At 42.4% G+C, this 21227-nt stretch overlaps 1 protein-coding gene across 3 annotated transcripts in view; it reads left to right on the top strand.

Moving 5' to 3' along the window:
- The window catches only part of FOXN2 (forkhead box N2), a 116489-nt gene that overhangs the window by 13353 nt on the left and 81909 nt on the right, over positions 1-21227 (top strand). For 2 of the 3 annotated variants that reach the window (XM_087774887.1, XM_087774885.1), the window contains exon 3: positions 11859-12063. The gene's annotated coding sequence lies outside the window, so the exon portion shown is untranslated. Of the gene's footprint in view, positions 1-3892; positions 3962-8527; positions 8593-11858; positions 12064-21227 lie in introns of all 3 variants that reach the window. The other variant, XM_087774884.1, reaches the window with a different exon arrangement.

The following is a 21227-nucleotide window of genomic DNA, read 5'->3' as shown; positions in this document are numbered from 1 at the left end:
TCCTCTGGTGGTTCTCAGCGGCGATATTATTGTGGTATTAGTCACTAGGTGGTGCTCTCCTACATGGTCTTCTCCATCCCTCTTTCCAGGGTATTGAGTGGCCTAGGCTGTAGGTTTTCAGCCGGAGTTTATTTTGGAAGGAAAGCATGGGAGTTATAAAGCTAGACAGCAACATCTCTCGCCCGTTTGGACTGGAGTGAATTTTTAGAGTAAAATTGCTCTAGGGAGCCTGGGTATTATTTTTTTTGGCTGAGATTCCCGAAATGAGAGATTGCCTGTGTGCCATTTGTGACCATCTCTGCTCCCAGGTTAATGTACCCTGTAAGAAATCTGGTAGTGCTAAGCCTGTACTTACAAGCAGTTTAACTCTGTGCTGCAAGGCTTCAATATCTAATGTATCAACACGATAACAGCTTTTTTCCCCAGGTGTGCTTTTACTGCTAAACAACTGAATTTATTATATTTACTTGTATATGCTGTACTATGAACAGATGTTAGGCAATCTGAGAAAACTCAGTTTTCTTTCGTTTGCTTTGTCTTTTTAAAATTACATTTCAGATTCATTCCATCAGTGTTTTTTTTTTTAATAGAAAAGTAAACAAATTCTGTCTGCGACAGTCCTTTACAGGGTTCAAAATCTTAGATATGTCCTGATAAGAGAGATTTAAAGATTCATTGAATGCTAGAGATGGTCTGAAAACGGTAAACATTTCTCAGTGCTTTCTCTAAATTTTCCACAAAGCTTCTGGAACATTTGAATTAACTGACTCTGAGACAGTTCAGTTTTCAGGCAGGGAAAGTTGTTTTCTTTTTCCTCACTTGTAGTATTTTTACGAGAAGTGAGGACAAGATCAGGCAGATGGAAGGAAAAAAAACCTTGAAGGAATTGCAACATCAAAATCTTTAAAACTGCATTATTGGTTTGAGAAATGAAGACATTAATTGTGTAACTTCTGTGTCTAAACTTCAGGAAGTTTTAAAAATGCCATTTTAGTTTTTTAAAAATGCTGCATTTATTCAAAGAGGGCTGAGAATGAAAAATATTGATAAGCTCTACTAAGCGTTTTCATATGGAATCTATTTTCAGCCACATACCAGAAAACGTCTTTGTTATTTTTTTGAATGAGACCCTAATCTTGGAATGACTTTTCATTTCTCAGAGCCTTTTAAGTTTGCTATTGTGTTTCCAGTCAGATCCCTTCCACTCACTTCTTTTTTCCTGTGTCAGCCTCTTGCAACCTCGCCATAGGGCAAAGTTCGCAGTTATTTTCCACAGGCAAAAGGATTTCCCCTCTCAGGGGTGCACTTGGGCTGTACGCAGTGGAAGCCGAGCACAAATTAATGCCAGCTCTAATCGTTTGTGATAAAGTTTCTTGTGGTATATTATATTTAATAGCCAAACCTACGATTTGCGATTTAACTTGTTAGCAATTCAGAGGCCTTTGTTTCTTACTCTGTTTAGTCAAATGAAATGGCTTAGTGGTTTTTTTTGCATCACCAGCATTGGCATTTGTCTCAGTGTTGGTGTTTTTATTAAACGTTGTGTTGGTGTTTTTACTAAGCTTCCCACGTCAACAACAATTTAATAATGTTAAAATACTGCTTTCCAGAAAAAAAAGTAAGTTCTGGTATCTGCAGTTGAGAAGTTGGAAAACATGAGTGCAGTGTGCCAAAAAAAACCCAAAGAAAAATAATTGACTCCTCTTAAAATTTCACGATTCTTCCGGGTTTTGGGGTTAACAATATTGTAGCATTTAGATTCTCTGAAATATATCTATTTTAACTTTTCCCAGGGTGTTCAAGTTTATTTCCATGTATTTCACAGGCAAGAAACAGCTGAAATTCTCTCAAGGGATTAAAAAAAAGCACAAAACCTGTCTGTCCTCCCCTGATTCACTATTACAGATTTTATAACCCTTGGTAGCAACAAGGATTTGCGTTCATATCCTTGATCGAAATGTCCACCTCCCCATCCTTCTGCGGCGAGGATGCGCCAGTTGTCAGCCCGGCTGCCGTCTCCCAGCCTCCCGCAGCTGAGCGGAGCTTTTAATTGGTCTTGGAAAGCGCTTTGCCATCCCTTCAGACGAAAGGCTGGTGTTGGGACTGTAGTTCCTCTTATCAAACATGCTTTTGTATTTCTCACTGGACGTTTGTTGCCTTCAGCGGGAGCTGAGGAGACCAACAGCTGTTTGCCTATGTCAAATAACGTGCTATAACAAGAAAGAAGCAAGGATGCATGGGTCAAAAAGAGACAAAACTATTCTGGTTAACCGTACCGTGGGCTCAAATCGGTCAGTAATGTTCTACCAGGTACCAGCGTAAAAATTTAATCAATCGGGTTGTTTAGCTAACCTGTGCTACCTATAGAGGCCAATAAACAGCTGCATCACAAAAGGAAAGCATGGGCAAGAAATCTGGGGATTTTGTGCAGGTTTTGTCTTGAAAGAGCCAGCCTTGTCAGAGTCAGGTCTCTGGAAAAGTATCACCAAGGCACCAGTGCAAATCAACCAAGGTTCGAGAGGCTGCTGCTAGCACAGGCTGGCGCTGGCAACCATCCAGCCCGGCGCCTCGTTTTGCTTTTCCTTCTGACATTGAGATGTGACCTTTGGCTGATTCCCTTCCCATCTCTCCGCGCTCTGGTCTCCTCCTATCTGTTCACTGCTTTGTCTTTTTAGAGTTGAGCTCCCGGGCAGGGCGAGGCTGCAAGCTCCATCTCGTTAGGTGTTTGCAAAGTACGTAGCACAATAGGACTGATCTTGGTTAAGAGCTCTAGGCACTACTGTGCTACCAGTAGTTGTTATTATTAACAAAAACAACTAGTCATAATAGAGTGTGGAAAGGGGAATAGCTTGGCATTTTTAATGCCAAGTGTAAAGGGCAAAAGCTCTATTTGTGTTATTACCTGTCATCCTCTAGAGAACTATAAGCATCTCCCTGAATAGGGATCCAGTTTCTGCCCTTACCCTGTATAACCTCATCGGTTTCAAAACAAGATTTAATGTCATTAGAGCAAATTGGCACGAAATCAAGGGATTTTGTCCAAGGAATTCAGGTTGCCTTTACTTATTTTTGTAAGCTCGTGGCATCGGAAGGATCAGTGAGAAACTTACCCCTACCAGCCTTTCTTCCCAGCTATCTCAGGTCTGGCCTGTATCACCAGTCCTTTTGCCTATGCTGCTTTCCATTCCGCTAAGCGGTGAACATCTGTTGAACATCTTAGCATCCTTCAGGGTATTTTATACTCCTCTTGCTCCGTCTCATCCAGGCACAAGGGATAATTGTGTGGTCTGGTCATTATATAGGAACTTGGTCAGCCCTCCTCATATTCTCAAGATTAGTTATAGATTAATAATCCTCTCTGGTGTTGCTGTGGGTTAATTATCATAACTCATCGATGGGCTAGTGTATATGGCTAGCATTTAGTTTTATGCATTCCTCTTCTGCAACGTTTTTCTTTCCTGCAGTTTTGTATGAGATCACCTACTTCCATGATAGATTGCATCTGGAAATCCAGAATTAGTGATTTAGACTATCCTACTATTGTTGTCTTTGCTTGCGCTTTAGAAATCACTTTGCACTTTGAAATTTCTGCATTTCAAGAAAAGGAAGAAAATTCCCTCCAATATGGAACTGCTTAGATTTCTTTGGTACCTTTTTAGCCTATCAGTCAGTGCTTTGTTCCCTGGTAGGTACGACTCCTCTATAAATGTCTCTCTCAAATCCATCAGGGTACCTCCTAAAGGAATGTGGAGTCAATGTGGCTTACAAATTGTTTTAAATGATTTGTTTATCAGATAGCCCGTGCGTAGTTCATTCTCCTTTGCAAAATGCAATCAGTTGTTTTGCGGCAATCCTCATAAGCTACAGTCAGAATCTTCTTTTGTTTTTCCAGAGAAGGATCTGAACCCTGACCCCACCACCGCTTTGAAGTCTTCCCTGATAGACAAAGATGAAGTTTGAGGTATCAAAATGTCCTGGGAGGGATGTGACCCTGAAGTGAATGAGGACCCGACGGGGTGTGCTTGTTGCACAGGGCTAGAGATGGGAAAAAGTGTGACTCTGCGTGGAAGTGTGGCTGCTCTGGAGCCCCGATAATTGCAAAATGTAGCTGAAAGCTGGAGAGAAGCCAGGAGGCTGTGCTGGGCAGTGTACGATTTCCCAGTGTCGTCGCAGGGGATTACGAAACATGCTTTAATGGGGAAAGGGGTTTTTATCTTTGGAAATTGATGCCCATATGGATCTAAAAGAGAATGAGTTGGAGATCTTCACGATGGTATTTTGTTTCCAGGAGAGACAGTGGCCTTGACAAGCAGTAAAGAAACAAGACTTACTGTGATTCTCAAGGAAACTCTTTCAGCGGAAGAAATAGAAAGTATGGAAAGGCAAATTAAAGGATGTGGTATAAGAGAGGATTAATTCAGATCACACAGCAGATAAGGGTGTTCCCAAAGTACAAGATACTCCTTTAGGAACATCCCCACATAAAAAGGAGGTGTTGGATGCCTTAACTGAACTAAATCAATCATCGTGGCGTGACGCGTCTGTGGGCGTTTAACCTCCTTGCTGTAGCACCTCTGTAACTGCATTCTCCTGTCGTATAGATGTGTTCCAGACATAAAAGTTGAAGACATAAACATTTCGTCTTTATTGAAGAGTAGGCTGAATGAAAGATGTTCAAAACAACCCTGGGATTTTTTTCAGAGGGCCAGAATTCGTGAGATAATGTCAGATGTAAAGAAAAATTCTGAAATTTGCAATGAGAATATTTCAGGTGCAATGTTTCCTTCTGAACCCGAGGGAAAGACAGAGGAATGATACCAGCTGATTTCTTGTCATAGATCAGCTGTCAGAATGAGCAGATAATACTTACTTAATGGCACCCAAAATAGAGATCCTCCAGATCAATCTGCACAGCCCCTGTAAAAATAACCAAGGAAGAAATAATTTTGGAGTATTTAAGCATTTGAGAGGTATGGAGTGACAAAATGCAAGATAAGAGAAAGCTCTCAGATTAACTAGTACAGAACAGTTATTTTGCCTTTTCTCTGATCATTTTCCTTCCACTCTCCTGCCTCTTCCTTTCACTTTTTTTCCAATACGTACACCAAGAGCTCTGCTTCCAGTGACCCAATTCAGACAGAGGCTGAGCAGATATCTGAGGGAGCAGCCTTTGGGAAATCAAGTAGGAACGTATAGGTAGAACTAGAAATGAGTGGCACAGGCTGACCATGCCTGTATAGCTGAAAGGGTTCACTTATTCGGTTCCAGAGATGCAGCATGGCAACAGGGATGTGACATCCTGCGTATTTAGGGGGATGTGCCAGAAATTGTGAGGTGCAGATCAAGTCTTGCGAAAGAAAATCAGACCAACTGGAATCTTGTCTAATGTTTTAATTAACTTAAAACTCAATCTCTTATTTCTAGAAAGGAATGCTTGAGGGAATGGAGGCACTTGGGTAGAAACCCATCTTCCAAACCATTTGGAAATCAGTCTGATAAGAGTGATTTTTGACTGAGATCTCTTTCCAGCTAAATTTTAAAGCTAGATGGCAGGCCAACCTGTATGAACTGAAAATAAAGAGGAAAATCCTACTGGTTTCTGATAGCTATGTACTGTACCAGTCAGTCCAGTTACTACAATATATGAGCATCTCGGTCTTTAATGTGTGTAGCTTCAAAACTTCTATACAACTGAAATTGGTTTTAAAGGTCAAAATCAACTTCTTAAAAAACACTCAGAATGTGAGAGCCCATTCCTAAGAAGAGTTTGCCTACATATAACAGGTGAAGATACATTGCAATATGCTGGTTTTTTTCTGATTTTTTTATTTATGAAATATATCTTTCCCAGGCACACAACCAGCACAAAAGAAAATATAAAATTCACATAATAAGCTGATAAAAAGCAGAACATCTTCCATGACCCTTAAATCTGCCAGTTCTTATATTTTTCACCCACTTACGCTGTTCTCAATACATCTTTTTGCCTAGGGAAAAACACGGGATTTATAATGTACCAAGCGAGCAAAAAATCTCAATCCTTGCCACACTAAGGTGAAAGCTTCAAGTAAAAGGATCATCTCCCAACACATCCTCGTCCATGTTTATTTTAGTCCGATCTACTCAGATTTTATGTATTTTTAGGTTATCTTCATCATCATAGTATTTAAGCATTACCTCCTACAGCCCACATATGGAAAGAAATACTCTTGTATATGGCTGGTAGATACTCAGGAACAAATGGGAGTCCAGGAGGAATAGGCTGAATGACTAATGACATCTTTAACACTTGCAAGCATTTGCTCAAGATGCATCAAGTTCCGATCTTGCATCAGTAAGGTCCACACCTTAAGTCTGAGTGCTGCTGAATGATAAATGAGGAGCAAAACGCACACAGGTTTTCAGTTCCCCTAAAGCTATAGTGGAAACTTGTAGCTGATCTTACAGGGTATCATGGGATGACTGGGGGGGAGAGTCAGGGAGGAAGAAGGGCAGATTATGTGATACAAACCCCATTCACTTATGTGTTTAATAAAGTGAGCACAAGGAGGATCTGTGCCTTGGCTGCAGAAATGCCTGTGAAGCAGCTATGAGGATGCTCAGCAGCAGGGGTGGGACTCTGCTCAGTCCCGCTCACAGAATGGGCTACATGGAAAAGTTATCTTCAGTTAGGACAAGGGGGAGAGATGTAAAATACAAATCCATAGCAACTTCCATTGTTCATGGAATAATTTTCAGGCCTTGCATGTTATTGGCATGCAAATACTGGAGTGAATGTATCCTGCCTTTCTAATAGGCTGCACGGGTCTGTGAAAGAAGCAGCCCTATCCAGCCGTTTGCTTAACGAATCCTGAAAAAAAGATGAGGTTGGGCTCTAAAATGCCATCCTGACAAGCGATATAATGTTCTTATTTGTCTTTTAATCCTCTTCTTTCAGGTGTCTAATTTGGTGCTTCCCCTATTAACTTTCTCATTTCTTTCGGTGCAGTACATCAGAGGCCACCATACCTCTTGTCATAATATTTCCAGTTTATAAGAGGGCAGAGGGAGCAGAAAGTTTCATCTTCATTTCTAAATCCTGTAATTTCTTTAAAGTACACACTCTCTTTCTTGCCACCAGAAACAAGAACTTATCTGAATGTCAAACAAGGCCTTAATGAATCCCACAAGATAATCATAGCAGCAGCTGTCCAAGTTAGTTTCTATAAATATTCTATATGATCTTTACATAAGTTTTTAAGTGCTAACTCGAGAGTCTGCCTTTTTCTTCCTCTCACGCAGCCGTTTGAAAACAGGGATGTTAATTTACTAGTTAAGGCCTTTTAAATGCTTCACCTTAGGCTCAGATTGTGATACTGAACACTGAGCTTCTCAAATGTGCCAACTAAAATGTAGCATGTAATTTTGAGGAGTGAGGAATTCCTGAGTAGCCAATATTGCAGTCGTGAAATTGTTGCTACAAATATTTAGAAATGTCTTGAAATAACGTTAGTTACCATTCAGGAAAGGTTGGCACCTCTGGAATGGTGGTAACTAAATTTCTTATGGTTTACTAACTTGGTACAAAAGATTATGCGTCTTAAAGGTTTATTACTGTCCTCTAAGGAAGCACTGAGTACATACGGTGTTTTACCTGTACTCTACCCTTTAAAAGTCTCTCATATAAAGAAGGGCAAATGACAGTAAATTGAAGTTTTGTTGCCTTGACTTCTAACATCTGTGTGCTCTATCCATCGCTAGCGGATGCTTATGCCTTCCTTTTGGGCATAAAAGAAGTCTGAGGGTATTCTAAATTTGAATCGCTTTATTCGCACATATATACCCGTCCCAAAATGAGGATGTGCAGCCAACATGCAAGGCAGTTCCTTCATGTAGGAATCCTAGCTCAACATCTCTGTCTGGTTCCCAAGAGACAGCTCTTAACACCAGAATTGATTTAACAAGAGTCAAGGCAGGCAGCCAATTTTCAGGCTGTTCACATTGCCTCCTCTTCTTCTGAGTCTGCCAAGGTACAAAGTCCTTGCATAACCCGAAGACTGAGCAGCAAGACAGCAGGTCTCTCTAAGAGATGAAAACCTGCTTGCACACTCTAAAGGTAACGTTAGAATATTTTGTAGTGGTCGTGCTTCCCGTAACGATATGCCTGTTTCTCTGTTAACAGAAAAGGTAACTGCAAAGCTTTAGAGCTTCATTTTTGACCAGCATTTCTGCAACTGGGTTCTTATTCAAATTATTTGTGTCTGCAAAACAAGGATAGGAATCAGCTTTCTCATAGTACGCTGATACTGTTTCCATTTATCTTTAAAAAGTTTTCAGTGTGTTTAGTGACAGGCATGTTCTCAACAATTTTCAGTCCCAGCCTGATCAAGTTACACAAATGGAGACATTTTTACTTCATGAACCTCATTTTTCTTCTATCAGCTACTGTAGCTTCATGCTGACGTCTTGTAGGGCATCCCTCAAGAGCACTGTGTTTCACACATGCTTTTCTCAGAAGAAAAGAAGGATTTTTTTTTCTTTTTTTTAGGAGCTCAGAGCTGGCTGTCTCCAGTTCTCTGCACCTTTTTCCCTTCGATTGCTTCAGATTTGCAAGTAAGATGCCACTAGTAACATAGGAAGGCTGCAGTCACTTCCAGCCTGTTCTCAGCACTGCCTACAGACTGATGCAAATTGGCACATTTAAAGCCCGGGCAGACAGCAGCTGTGTAATCCAGTGGCATTTCCTTCCAAAATTTTCTTCACGGAAGAGGAGCTTGAAAGGAACATGAAATGAAGTAACAGTTTGGGGAGAAATCCAATTCCAGCCCCCGAGGCAATACTACACTAAGCAAGAACTCTTCTTGTCTGTATCCGCAGAAAGAATAAGACACTCCTGACTTGCTAGCTCTGTCTCTGCAGCCGGGCAGCTGCCTGCAGACCTGCTGCCCCCTCTTCTGTATCAGGGACCTGTTTGACCATGCTGCAATTCCCTTTCAGCGTATGCTCCAGGTTTTCTTTTCCATGGAAACCAGGACACTGTCGAAGAAGGAGGATGGGAGGGATGCTGTGTACCGTATTTCAACCTGAAGTGGCTTTAGGACATGAGCAGAAAACACCACCAGAGCCAGACACAGCTCCTTTTTTTTTAGCTTGCTAGGTATCCAATAGTTTAAGGCAGTCAGACAGAGTCTGTTGTGAAAAACAAGCTCAAAAAAATCTGGAAGCATCTAATTCATACAGAAAAGTACCTACTAAACTGGGAGGAAATAGAGACTTAAAACTAGTCACTGTTGCAAAGTCACAGACAGTTACATAGCTTCAAGGTAGCGATGCCTCCCATCTAATTCCAGCACAATCTGTCACTCGGCTTTGAAAAAGGCAGAGTGAACAATAGTCATTCAGTAGCAGAAAACATTGGTATCTATTGTGCTGGCACATCAGTATTGGAAGGATGATTTCTGCATGATTTCATTCCTGAGATCCCAGTGGGGCTTTTTTGGACTATTCCTTTTCAGTAAGAATAGGCCTGCCTCTAAATTTCCCATTAAAACAATGGTTTTGATCAAAAATGCAGTTTCTGCCACATGAACAACTCTAACACACTAACAACTCTTTCATCAGGAGACGTAAAAAAATGGCTTGCTTTTAGGGTTGCCTAACCTAAGTTTACTGTCCTTCAGTGCGTTGAGCTAACCCAGAAGGTTGAAGGCTGAGTCGCTTCCCTGCGAGGCCGGTGGGGAGCTGCCCCTACTGCTCCAGTAGCAAAATGTGCTTTTCTGGCTGGGCTGGGGCGAGGAGCCTGCCGTACGCGGCACGTGGCTGTGACATTTTAGGAGAAGGAGTCCAACACGGGAGGCCAGACGAGAGAGCAGACGCAGAAACCCAAGCTGCAGCTCGCAGGGGATACGGTTTCCCTGCGCAGTGAGATGAAATTTAACTTTGAGCTGTCTCAAAATAAAAAGCTGAAGGATTTTTCTTTCTCGCCTCCCTTTTATATCACACGGGTATTCTCTTTACCAGCATCTTTAGCCTTTCAGTTCCTCTACCCAACTACAGTCTGTTCTGCTTCTGGGAAAATTTGGGGAAAGGAACTGCAAATGGAAAATACGTCCCCTTGTTTCTATCCACCTCTTCCCCCACGCTCTTTGGTAAAAAAAAAAAGTGCAGATCTTATATCTCCTTTTCTTTAAGTCCAGATTGCTTCTCTTAATGCTTTCTCTAGTGATTTCAGCTACACTTTTTTGTTCAAGAAGAAATAAACCACTTCACATTTACAAGCCACAAATTGTTGCTTCCATTTTGTCAAAAAGGCTGGGCTCCTTCCAGGTTTAGAAATACACTCAAATCTGCCAAGTTTTGTCAAACATTACCTTCCTGTAACAAGCAATATTCATACTTTTTGGATTAAAGAGAAGGAGGAAAAGCATCCATTCAAACGCCTTTTATAAGGTTCTGTATTTTCTTGGGTGCAGACATGGGGGAGGAGGAACATGGAAAGACAGAATAAAAAAGAAAAAAGCAGACAGAAATACTCAGCTGAGGGCCAATCTGAGTTTATAATTGGTATCAGATTCTGCCAGTCTTACTGGTGTAGTGCAATCCCTATTGATTTCTGGAGGTTCCTCCCGGGTAAGCTAATGTTTAACATAAATAAGGGTTACCGAATCTTGTCCTTGAGAAGTAGGGGTCAGGAAGCTGTTATCCATTCAACTGCTGTATTCCTGACCGGCAAGCCTGCTCGATTCAGGGTTAATTAACTGATTCCTTAGAGTGGAAGTGTGGAAGAGCATGATCATTACCATTTATATTCATTCTAATATGATGTATTTCAACTCCCCCTCCATCGTGTCTTACGGAGAGGGATCTGGTGAAGGAGGATGACAAGTCTTTGCGAAATGATCTTGAATTCTGCCAGATACTCGTAGTTTAAGTTGTACAGCAGTGCAAGATCAGACACAGTGTGAAAGGCAATAATGCACACATTCTTTATTCCAGACTGTTTTCTAAGCTTGCATGATACAAAACCTCACCATTACTGGGCGGCTTGCTCACTTTTCATGTCAGCCTTTGCTACCTAGCCCACTCCAATGTGTGGGAAAGAAACATTGATTTGAGTTCTTCCATGGTGCAATGCATCTTAACAACACTCCGGAGTGACTGGTACGGAGTCTGGATTCTGGGGTTGGATCCAGTCTCGCTGCCGGAAGGCAGTGTTGCAGAGAGGGGCTACAGCTGTGGTCTCTGAAGGGACCTGGCTACTCTATCTATGTATTCTTTCCCTGTGTCTCGCAGTGCTTGAAGATGCTAATTTGTTCACATTTCCCTCTGTTCATTAATGTATTCTGTCCTCAAAAATTCAGCTTTTTAAAATAGTAATGTGTATTGTCTATGTGAAAGTTTAATCACAAGGAGGTGCTTGAGGTGGGAAGGCTTTCTCGGAGAGGTTCCACATGTTGTCAGCTTGTCACTCTGAATGGCAGTTTCCAGTTAGGTCCCTTAGCTTTTGGAAGTGACATTTAGTCTGACATGTGCCAGCCGCGCAATCTACCTAGCCCTGCAAAGTGCAAATATTAACATAAATGCATATTAAGATACTGTGTGTTAGCTCCTTAACTGAAATAAAGAGTGGGTGTTCCAGCGGAGGCAAGCAAATAGTGTTGATTTACACTGGCTTGAGGATTTGACCTATTATCGCTTCCTTATATACTTTTTCGAGGAGCTGCAAACTAGATAGTTCAGGCTTTTCCTGGAACATGGCAAGTAATTGTATGTTTAGGCTGACTAGTAGTAATGTTGGGGAACCTTTCTCAGAAATTGTTCTGCTGGATAGCTGATTCCTCAGGTAAGAGCTACGTACTTAGTTCAATCCTCCATCCTAGGTCTGCTCCTCAGGCACGTCCTCCTTCTCTCAGCAATCTCATCTGAGCAGATTTTGAAGGACAACTCTGATGATCCAGGATATCTGTGTGTCTGACCAGTCTGTCTTTCGAAGGAGGTCCTGGACCAGCTGCATCCACGCTGTGCCGAGCAGAGCCTCCGGCAGCAGCCCTGCACCTCGCTCCCAGCCTGCCCGTACGGAAAAAGGTACAAAAGTCGCCCCAATACTTTCTGACGAACTCTAGTGTTACTGCACAAATGCAAAGAAATAGCAACACACGTGAAATAACGCCAATGCTTCCAGAAAACGTCGAGCTTCCTGCTGAAGGGTGACGTACCCGCTCTGCACCCGCAGTGCGCGGGGCTCCGGGCCACGTGCTGAGCACCCTGTGTGCTGTGGTTGCCCCAGCAGCTCCCGAGCAGCTCCTGCCGCACTGCTGATGGTAGCGTTCTGGTGGCTGTATTTGTTTAAAAAGCTGATTTTGTTTATAGCGTAATTTGATCGCAGTTTTCTTGGGTGTTTTTGCCTCTCTAATAAGTATGCTGTGAGTACATCTGCAAGCATTCATATGTTGAGATAAAATTACTGGTGGTGCTCATCTCCCCCTCTGCTACTGCTGCTACCTCCCGTAGATGATCGTGTGCCTCCATGCCCACGTACAGACACAGATGCATGCGCGCAGCACCTGATCCTTCTTCTTAAGTATTTTTAGCCCAGTTCCCTGAGTTGTTCTGCTTCCTGCTGATGAATGGAAAACTGTAGCCGTGCTGTTTCATTTCACCAGCCTCTCAAGTGTAGAAATTATGGTAAATTTGAGAACAAGTGAGATTAGATTAATAGTTACACCTCCTTCTCTAATTAGCCAACCACAGGACCTGTGGAGACAAGGGAGGGGAATAAGATTTTACCATGACGAGAGTGCTGGAGGTTCTTTCTTCTCTGTTCTTGCTTGTCCGTCTGTTCTCACTGAGAATGAACCCTTTCGTGACGTGTGTTTTATTTACAACTGCCCTGACTACGCTACAGCAATGGTTTCCCTGACCTTGGCTCAATGATTATGGAACAGAGCATTGTAAATTATCTTGTCCCCAGAATCTCCATTTAGGCAAGTATAATCACTTCCTTGTAAGAACCTGGGCCTGGTGTACAGAAACAAAAAATCTACTGCATAATAATGAGAGCAACGTGCTAGTAGGGATGAAAAAGCCCCTCTGCCATATGGAAAACTACCACATGCGGGTGCTTGGAACCTGAATGCCATTAATTCGTGCAAAGTGCTTAGCAAGCCTTGGCAAAAAGGTGATAAAGTGTAAAATATTATTTTTAGCTGCATTATGAAATGCAGCATGCCCTGTCCTTTATCTAATGCAGTACTGAGTCTCTCTGTGCCTCGCTGCAGTGACACTTGGCAGTGCCGCGATCACTACTTGGCAATGCTTCTGCAGGCTCCATATTGCAGGGAGCGCTCTTCGCCTTACTGGCTCTCTGATCAATGCGACTTGCAGTCTGGTTTTTCTATACCCATGGTAATAAAACATGTAATGCTAGTTCCCTGCAATGCATCAGAGGAGTGAAGTGGAGCGATTGCGTTCTGCGTGCTACAAGCAAATCATATTATGGAGATGAGGAATCAAATGGCTGTGTGTGCGCAGGTGTGTATGTGCACACATGTGCATGCTGATTCCTTCAAGGATATGTATCCTCGCTTGGCTTTGCTCGCTGGACTAGGGGAGATGTGGAAGGGATTGGCTATGATAGCGATGGTTGTGTCCAGCGAGCTAGAATCATTTTAAGACGTAGCACATTTGCTAACGCCAAATCTGTTCCCGTGTTTGTTTCACTTCAGCTGAGAATGACACTTTCCCCTCTTGTATCTCTGAATGATGGAAAATGTCCCTCCCATAAAACAACCCTTCGGCATGTCTCTAGACCAACTCATCAGCAACTTTCCATTTCTCTCTCCAAAACCTTGAATGTAAAACCTCAGGCTGCTAAATTATTATTACTGTATAGGAGGGAATCACACTATCTTGTTCTCACTCCAGAGATTTTACAGTTAGTCCCCAAGCACAGTACTTTCTCCTCTCCCTCTCCATAGTAACAGAGGAACTGTTATTTTGGTATATTTGTTAGGAATGTAGTTAGTATTCAGTGAATAAACTCAGAAAGCAATATTTCACATAGAATAATTATGAATATGTATTTACTTGAATAAGCTGTTGATTTTGCATGAATTCTGCACACTGTTTCTTAGGCAAATATGCTAATGATTGATGTGTGAAAATTTACTTTATTTTGGGCTTGTCAGACTAACTAACATAGTGATCCAAATCCAGAAAATTATTTCCTTATGCCTAAAGAACCATAACAATTATAGGAATATTTCAGGGAAGTTAATTACTAATACATCAAACCCTTCTCTATGGATATGATGACTTCGCAGCAATATTTTCAAACAGAATTTATTTTGCAGTTGTCTCTTGGTGTTGGCTATCTCAGCAGGCAATGGGGAGCAGTGGATGTCATTTACCTGAACTTTAACAAGGCTTTTGATGGTCTCCAGTAGTATGCTGAGTGCTGAGCTGGATCCATGAGGACTGATCGGGAGAATGACAAGATGAATGGAAAATTGGCTGGACCACAGGGCTCAAGGAATAGCGTGCAGCAGGTCAAAGTTGAACTAGTGTGTGGTTACTAGTGGTGTTCCTCAGGGGTCACAGCTGGGTCTGATACTATTTAATGTCTTCACTAAACCTGGACAGTGGAATTGGATGGACCTCCACCAAGTTTACTGATGACCCAAAACTGAGGGAACAGGCCTGAATACACTGAAGGGCAGGGCATTGAAGAAGGATCTCAACAGGCTGGAGAAACAGGTTGACAGAAAATTCATGAGGTTCAACAAAGGCAAATGCAGCTACTAAGGAATAATGCCCTGCAACAGCACAGGCTGGGGTCCAGCTGGCTAGAAAGCAGCTTTGAAGGGAAGGCGTGAGGGTCCTTGTAGACAACAAGTTGAACAGGAGTCCGCAGTGTGGCTTCATGGCCAAGAAGGCCAGCAGCATACTGGCTTTATTAGCAAGAGTGCAGCCAGCAGCTCAGGGGAAGTGATTACTTCCCCCTGCTCAGCACAGACATGGTAAGACCACGTCTGCAGGGCTGTGGCCAGTTTGGGGCTCCCCACTACAAGGAAGACAGGGACATTTTTACTGTGAGGGTGGTGAGGCACTGGGACAGGTTGCCCAGAGAAGCTGTGGATGCCCCCTCCCTGGAAACATTCAAGGCCAGGTTGGATGGGGCTTTGAGCAACCTGGTCTAGTGGAAGGTGTCCCTGCCCATGGCAGGGGGGTTGGAACCAGGTGATCGTTAAGGTCCCTTCCAACCCAAACCATTCTGTGATTCTATGATTCTATGATTCTACGATTGATTCTATACTGGAGCAAGTTCAGCAACAGCCACCAGGATGCTCAGGGAGCTGGAGCATATGGTGTACAAGGACAGGTTGAGAAATCTGGTTGTTCTTCTTGAAGAAGAGATGGGTAAGGGGATATCTTATTGCTCTCTAACTACCTAATAAGTGGTTATAGAGAAGATGGAGCCAGACTCTTCTTCGGGGTGCACAGCAAAAGGGCAAGGGGCAGCGAATACCAGCTGCAGCAAGATAAATCCCAATTAGATATAAGGAGAAGAGCTTCACAGTGAAGATGATCAAGCACTAGAACAGATGCTCAGAGAAGCTGTAGACTCTCCGTGCTTGAATATATTCAAAACCTACCTGGATAAGGCCCTGAGTAACCTCATTGCACTTCAAACCTGACCCTATTTTGAGCAGCGGTATGGACCAGAGACATGAAAGCTCCCTTCCAGCTTATTTTATGGTGAGTTTACGGAAAACACTTGTAGTGAATTTTGCACTTGGAAAAGTACTTCTTTTATCTGTATTTTGGATACCTTTCATGTCACAGTAAATTCCACCAGAAAGGCATCCAAAGAATGGGAGTTTTGCCAAAGAAATGAGTGCTGAGACTAGTTTGTATCATGACAGTCTGGCTATGAATTTATAATTGTATCACTCTAAAAACCAACTGGTTCCATACCTACACATCTCTGTAGCCGAATATTAATCACCTGCTTCTAGGGATGAAAACCTTCGGGTGCTTTAATCTCCAAGTTGCAGTGGATGCAACCTCTGCCCTTCCCTGGCCAGCCACACACGCTGGCTCTGTGTTTCCAGCCTGCCTGACTGCACTGAGCAGGCTGTGCAGCCCCGCGCATGGATGAAGAGATGTGATGGCTCTTCAGCGCAACTCTCAAAGAGCCAAACGTACAGCCTAAGTGTCTCCCGCATCACTTGAACGTGGAGAAGTACACAGAGACGTTCCAAGCTGACCTGAGTTTGAGTCAATGGGAATTGTGCCATTGATGTCAATGACAGCAAGATTTCACAGTTCCCCTCCCTTAAACGTGCATACAAATCCTAGAGGCAAGGTTTAATGCAAAAATAAGCTAGGTAAGCAGATTTACACAAAACCACTAATTGTTTTTTTGTGTTTTTCATTTTCTTTTTTGAAATGTGAATGGGACATTGCTTGTAAACTGAATTTAATAGTTCGTTTCTGATGATGAATCAGAAACAACCATTTTGATGTGCGTTTGTATATGGAGCAGTATGCTTTGCACTTTGCTTGGGCATTTCAGTGGCAGGGCATCTATTCTTCTAATTTTCTGACTGATGTGCTCAACGAAGCATGCATAGAAAAGTCCTCCAAACTGTTTAAGAAGCTTTCTTAAGCCCCCAAAGAGTATTTTAATTTCTGTGTGTATGGAAAATAAATGTATAAGAAGAATTAAACTTGAGGGTAGCTATGCGGTACAAGATTTTTCAGCATTGCTCTGCTAATGTAACTGATTGAGTACAAGATGTGTTGCTTGTCATTTCCCGGAATAAAAAAATGAGCTGTTGAGTCTTAATGTGCTATTCCAATTATGGTTATAAAATACTGAATCAAGTCTTTCTTTAAAAAAAAACCACTTGGAATTAAACAGTTCAACAGAATTAATAATGATTCCAGATGGGCCTGTATTTGGCACTAAGAAGTGTGTGAAAGGAAACATTTTCAACCAGAAGTTTGAATGATTTACAAAAGTCCTTGAGCGATTTTTCACTAGTAAAGATGCCCTTTCAACCTCTGCACATTTGGAGCTAACAAAGGAAGTGACACTCACGGAGTGAAAATCTTGGCATTGGTGAAAAACACACATATGTTCACAAGCAGAAGTGCCTGAAATAGTACAATTAAAAGCCCTAGCAAAGCCAGGTTCTCAACACACTGTCTGTGCCTTATTTCCCTAGTAGTAGAAAAGGAAGAGTAGCAGTTCCTTACCTTGATAAGGTACTGAAAATAGGAAATCTTTTGTGATTGTGGGGTAGATAGATATCATGGCACTGATACCTATAGCAATATGTTGAGAATAAAAGCAGCTTCTGCTTGCAAGTTAAACCTTTCCTTAGGTCTGGGAGAGAGAAAGACACTGGGACAAAAAGAGAGAGGTCTGTGTTTGACAACAATTATTTTAGTATCTAATGTTGGGCAGACTTGGAACTATTGGAAATAGCAGAAGGCAGAGTTATAAGCTCTTATCCAAAAGCAAACATTATCTTACTCCAGTGACTAATTGTCTCCCTTTTCCACAGCATCCCTGTAATAACCACAAAGTATTTAGTAGGCATTTAGCTTTCTTAAATGCAAGTCAGCAGCTGGAGTTAGGAAAAGGGTTAGCATCATGTGGTCAATCAACCTCTTCACTGGTCACCAGTGATTCATGGATTATATTAAACGGAGGAACGAAGGAAAGAGATTACACACACCTCATGTGTTACATTAAATCAATTATTAATAGACAGCTGGGCATCTTACTGTCTTGTACTCTGTTACGAACTTGTGAGAATGATGAACAGCAAAGCGGAAGCTAATAGACTGCCCCAAACCACTTTTTTTACCAATTATGGTTTTAGCCTAGTGTCAGTTAATGGAAATTACTGAATTTTGCATCCTGCCTCTTCTGTGATTTACAACCCACTCCTTGATCAAGACTTTAGGGAGGATGTCTTTTGCAGGGGAGTGGAAATGACAACATATGGCTTCTGTCTCATATTACATCCATTTGTAACCTGGAGATTTAGCTTCTTTTTTTCCTACAAAGCCTGAGAGACCCCCCGGTGCAGCTAGCTCCAAAATGCCACAGAACCTTTCTCCTTGCCAAATTCCCCCCTTTTATTCCAACATACCTTTCCTTTATTCCGCCACCTTAATACTTTCTGTCTGCTAATGTCACAGTCTTTCTTTGCACATAAGTGCCCAATTATTCATAATTTCTGGGCCCAGGTTCAACAAGTCTGTCTGGAGATGATAGTTGCTCTGCATGCACAACGTCCTTTCATATCGGTGGTCCTGAGGCTTCTATCAGGCTCCTGAGCACTTCTCCTTTTTGATGAATAAATGGCATTCTTATTTACCTGTTTTACAATGTTAACAAATGGTTCCACAGGCAAATAATTGGATTCCAATACTTCCTAGAGCCGTCACGTGCTGACAATCGCATGGCTTTGTCGTGCAAGTGTCATGATCCTTGTTATAATTTAAAAGCAGATGCAGCATGATTAGGAATTTCATTCATTAATTCTGATTATTGAAAATAGCTGAGAGTGAGCCTTTAATGTTTCATTTTTAATTCCAAATTAGTATTTAAGCAATATATCTCTACCTTCTATTAATTGTAAATTTAAGAAGCATCAAAACTGCTTCCTTTCACTCTCTGAATTTTCCAGGCCTTCAGTTCTTTCCCCTTGACTATGGCATGACTTTGGGAAAAAAAACAACCTTGCAGCCTGCATGTTGGATCTGCGAGGGTTTCCTTTTTGTCCGTGTACACTGAGGCAGGTTCTGACACCCCGCACAGCCCACAGCGCTGCACTCTGCAGGTTGTGCTCGCTGGTCTCTTCTGCCCTGGGATCTATGGCCACAGACACCGCTTCCCCTTCACGCTCGCCATTAGTTTATCCCCTTTAAACGGCTTCTCAAGGTTGCTCTGTTCCTTCTTGTTCTTGCTTGCTTTGTGCTCTTTTGCAAAAGAGATTGGTAGCGAATCTGATCATGCACTTCTCTGCCTTCTTCAGTAGCCTCCGTGAAGTGTAGCATGTTGTCCATAGCTTCGTAACTTTTTTCCATTTGTTCAGCGTGTTCAAATGAATCTGACTTTCTAGTGTTTAAACCAAAACTCATCCAAGTGAATGGAAAAATTCCTACTTCCCTCAGTTTCTGGGCCTCATAAACTTGGCTTGTTTCTCCAAAGCTTTGCGCCTTTTATATAATTATTTATAACTTTGCAAAATCAGGGAGGGGGGGAGCGTTTATAAATGTTGCCCAAATGGAGTATTGGGGTTTCACCCCCCCTCTGCATAGCTGTAAATGAGCTAGAAAACCCAGAAAATCTGTTGCGCTGAATAAAATAATACTAATGATTTGGAGTTCATGTTGGGCTTAGGCAGGCAGAGCAAAGCACCAGCAACTCTGCCTAGGAAATGTAGGGAGAAAAGCCAAACCTCATAAACATTTCCTTTCAAGGAAAATAGGTTTTGAAACAATGTAAATAAAGACATTACCAAAAACATATTTTTCTTCTAGGAAAGGACCATCCAGGATGGAGGGGTTTTTCCATTTAGGAAATAAAGAAGCCTGTGAAAAGCTATCAAAATCTATCAGAAGCAGAGCAATCTGGACAAGACTAAGAAGAGTCAAATGAAAATTAACCTTTTCTTTTAGGATTGTAGGAGCTGTCTGTGAAATATTTTGTGTTTTAAAGGTCTCATTTTCTGACAAAAGACCAGTTTCAACAGAGAATTTTCAACCTGTGCTTTTTTACGTGCTTCTGCAAAACAGCAGTTGCTAACGCTAACCTTTATTTACAAAAATAACTCTAGATTTGAATGAACTGCTTGGAAAAATACAACCTTGCTGTTCTCCCTCGCTAAGAGACACAGCCTTCCTGCCTCCTTCCTGACCGAGCCCACGATAAAGCTACGAGTTGAGACTTGAATCCTGCAAGACCCTATGGCAGGCTGGATCGCTTTTTGCTTACTGAAAGCTGTGTTGCAAGGTTGTAACACAAGCTTCAGGTCTGCATATGCACAGTGTTATTTTTTTTTTCAGGATATATCCTTCGCAACACGTTTCAGTCTTGAGCGAGAGGCTTGTAGCTGTTCCCTGCCGACTGGGAAAGGAAAGGGCAGTTCCCAGCCCATTCCTTGGCTATGGTCTCTATCAAATCCTTGCTGCCGCAGCTGTGGGATCCCCAAGAGGAGAAATTAAAATGAGGAGAGAGGCTCTACTTCTAATGCAGATCCTGGGCCACTAAATAACTACCTAGGAATGCGGGCACAGAATGCCTGGGTTAAAGAAAAAGCTACAAGCCCAAACGGATTGTTTTTTGATAAAAATTTTCGTCTTAAAAATGCAAATTTGCAGCAGGACCACATACATTTCTGATGTGCCGGAAAAAGGCGTTTGAATGAACTGGCAGATTATAAAACCCACTAGAAAGTGAAGCTCACTTCTGCTTTCCCAGTTGCCTAGGTGATTAACATGAGATAAATACAGTTCTTCCTATGTCTATTCTTAAATCTTTAAGACAACGAGTTTTTTGACTTTGTGTTGCAAGACGTGAAGGTGTTTCAACAGCCCGATTTCCCAAGAGCTGGGCCCTCCTCCTTTCGCTTTGCTTGGATCGCATTTCTGCTCTGAAGGTCACCTTATAGTCACTAGCTGAGCGCCCTCCAAACCCTGTCAGGGCCGGGAGGGGGGAACCGTCCCTGGGGGCGACCGCGTTCAGCGAGGTGTGTGCCTACATGTAAAGCTCTCGGTAGTTAAAAATACCAAGTCATATATAATTATCTTTAGTGCCGTTAACACTTGCATTAGAACAGCAAAAGGTGGTTGTCCGTGAGAAAGAGCAGATTGCTGGGCTGGAAATCAGAATACCAGGCTTCTGCCTCCAGCGTCCTCACCGCACTGCGCAACCCTGTGCTAGTCAACTCGTTTCTAATCCCCCCCTTACGTTTCCCCCGTCGTCTCTATTTAGAGAGTAAGTCCTTTGTGGCAGGGATCGTCTCTCGCTGTTTTTTGTACAGTGCACGACACAATAGGCCGCGATCTCCGTCGATGGCTCCAAAATGCAGAGCCTTCGGACGAGACTTCTGATAGAGAAATCGTCGTGTGTGATGGCTTCAGAAAACCCGGTTCTGCTGCGTGTTTTCCCTTCGCCTTTCTGAGGATCTCGGGCTGTTCGTAAGCGAGCATCAACACGAGGCAGG

The sequence above is a fragment of the Nipponia nippon genome, unplaced genomic scaffold, assembly GCF_047370975.1.
Source record: "Nipponia nippon isolate SJK-2023a ecotype South Korea unplaced genomic scaffold, ASM4737097v1 scaffold_4, whole genome shotgun sequence".
Lineage (NCBI taxonomy): Eukaryota > Metazoa > Chordata > Aves > Pelecaniformes > Threskiornithidae > Nipponia > Nipponia nippon.
Note: the sequence above shows the minus strand (reverse complement) of the source record. Positions and strands in the feature narration are given on the sequence as shown.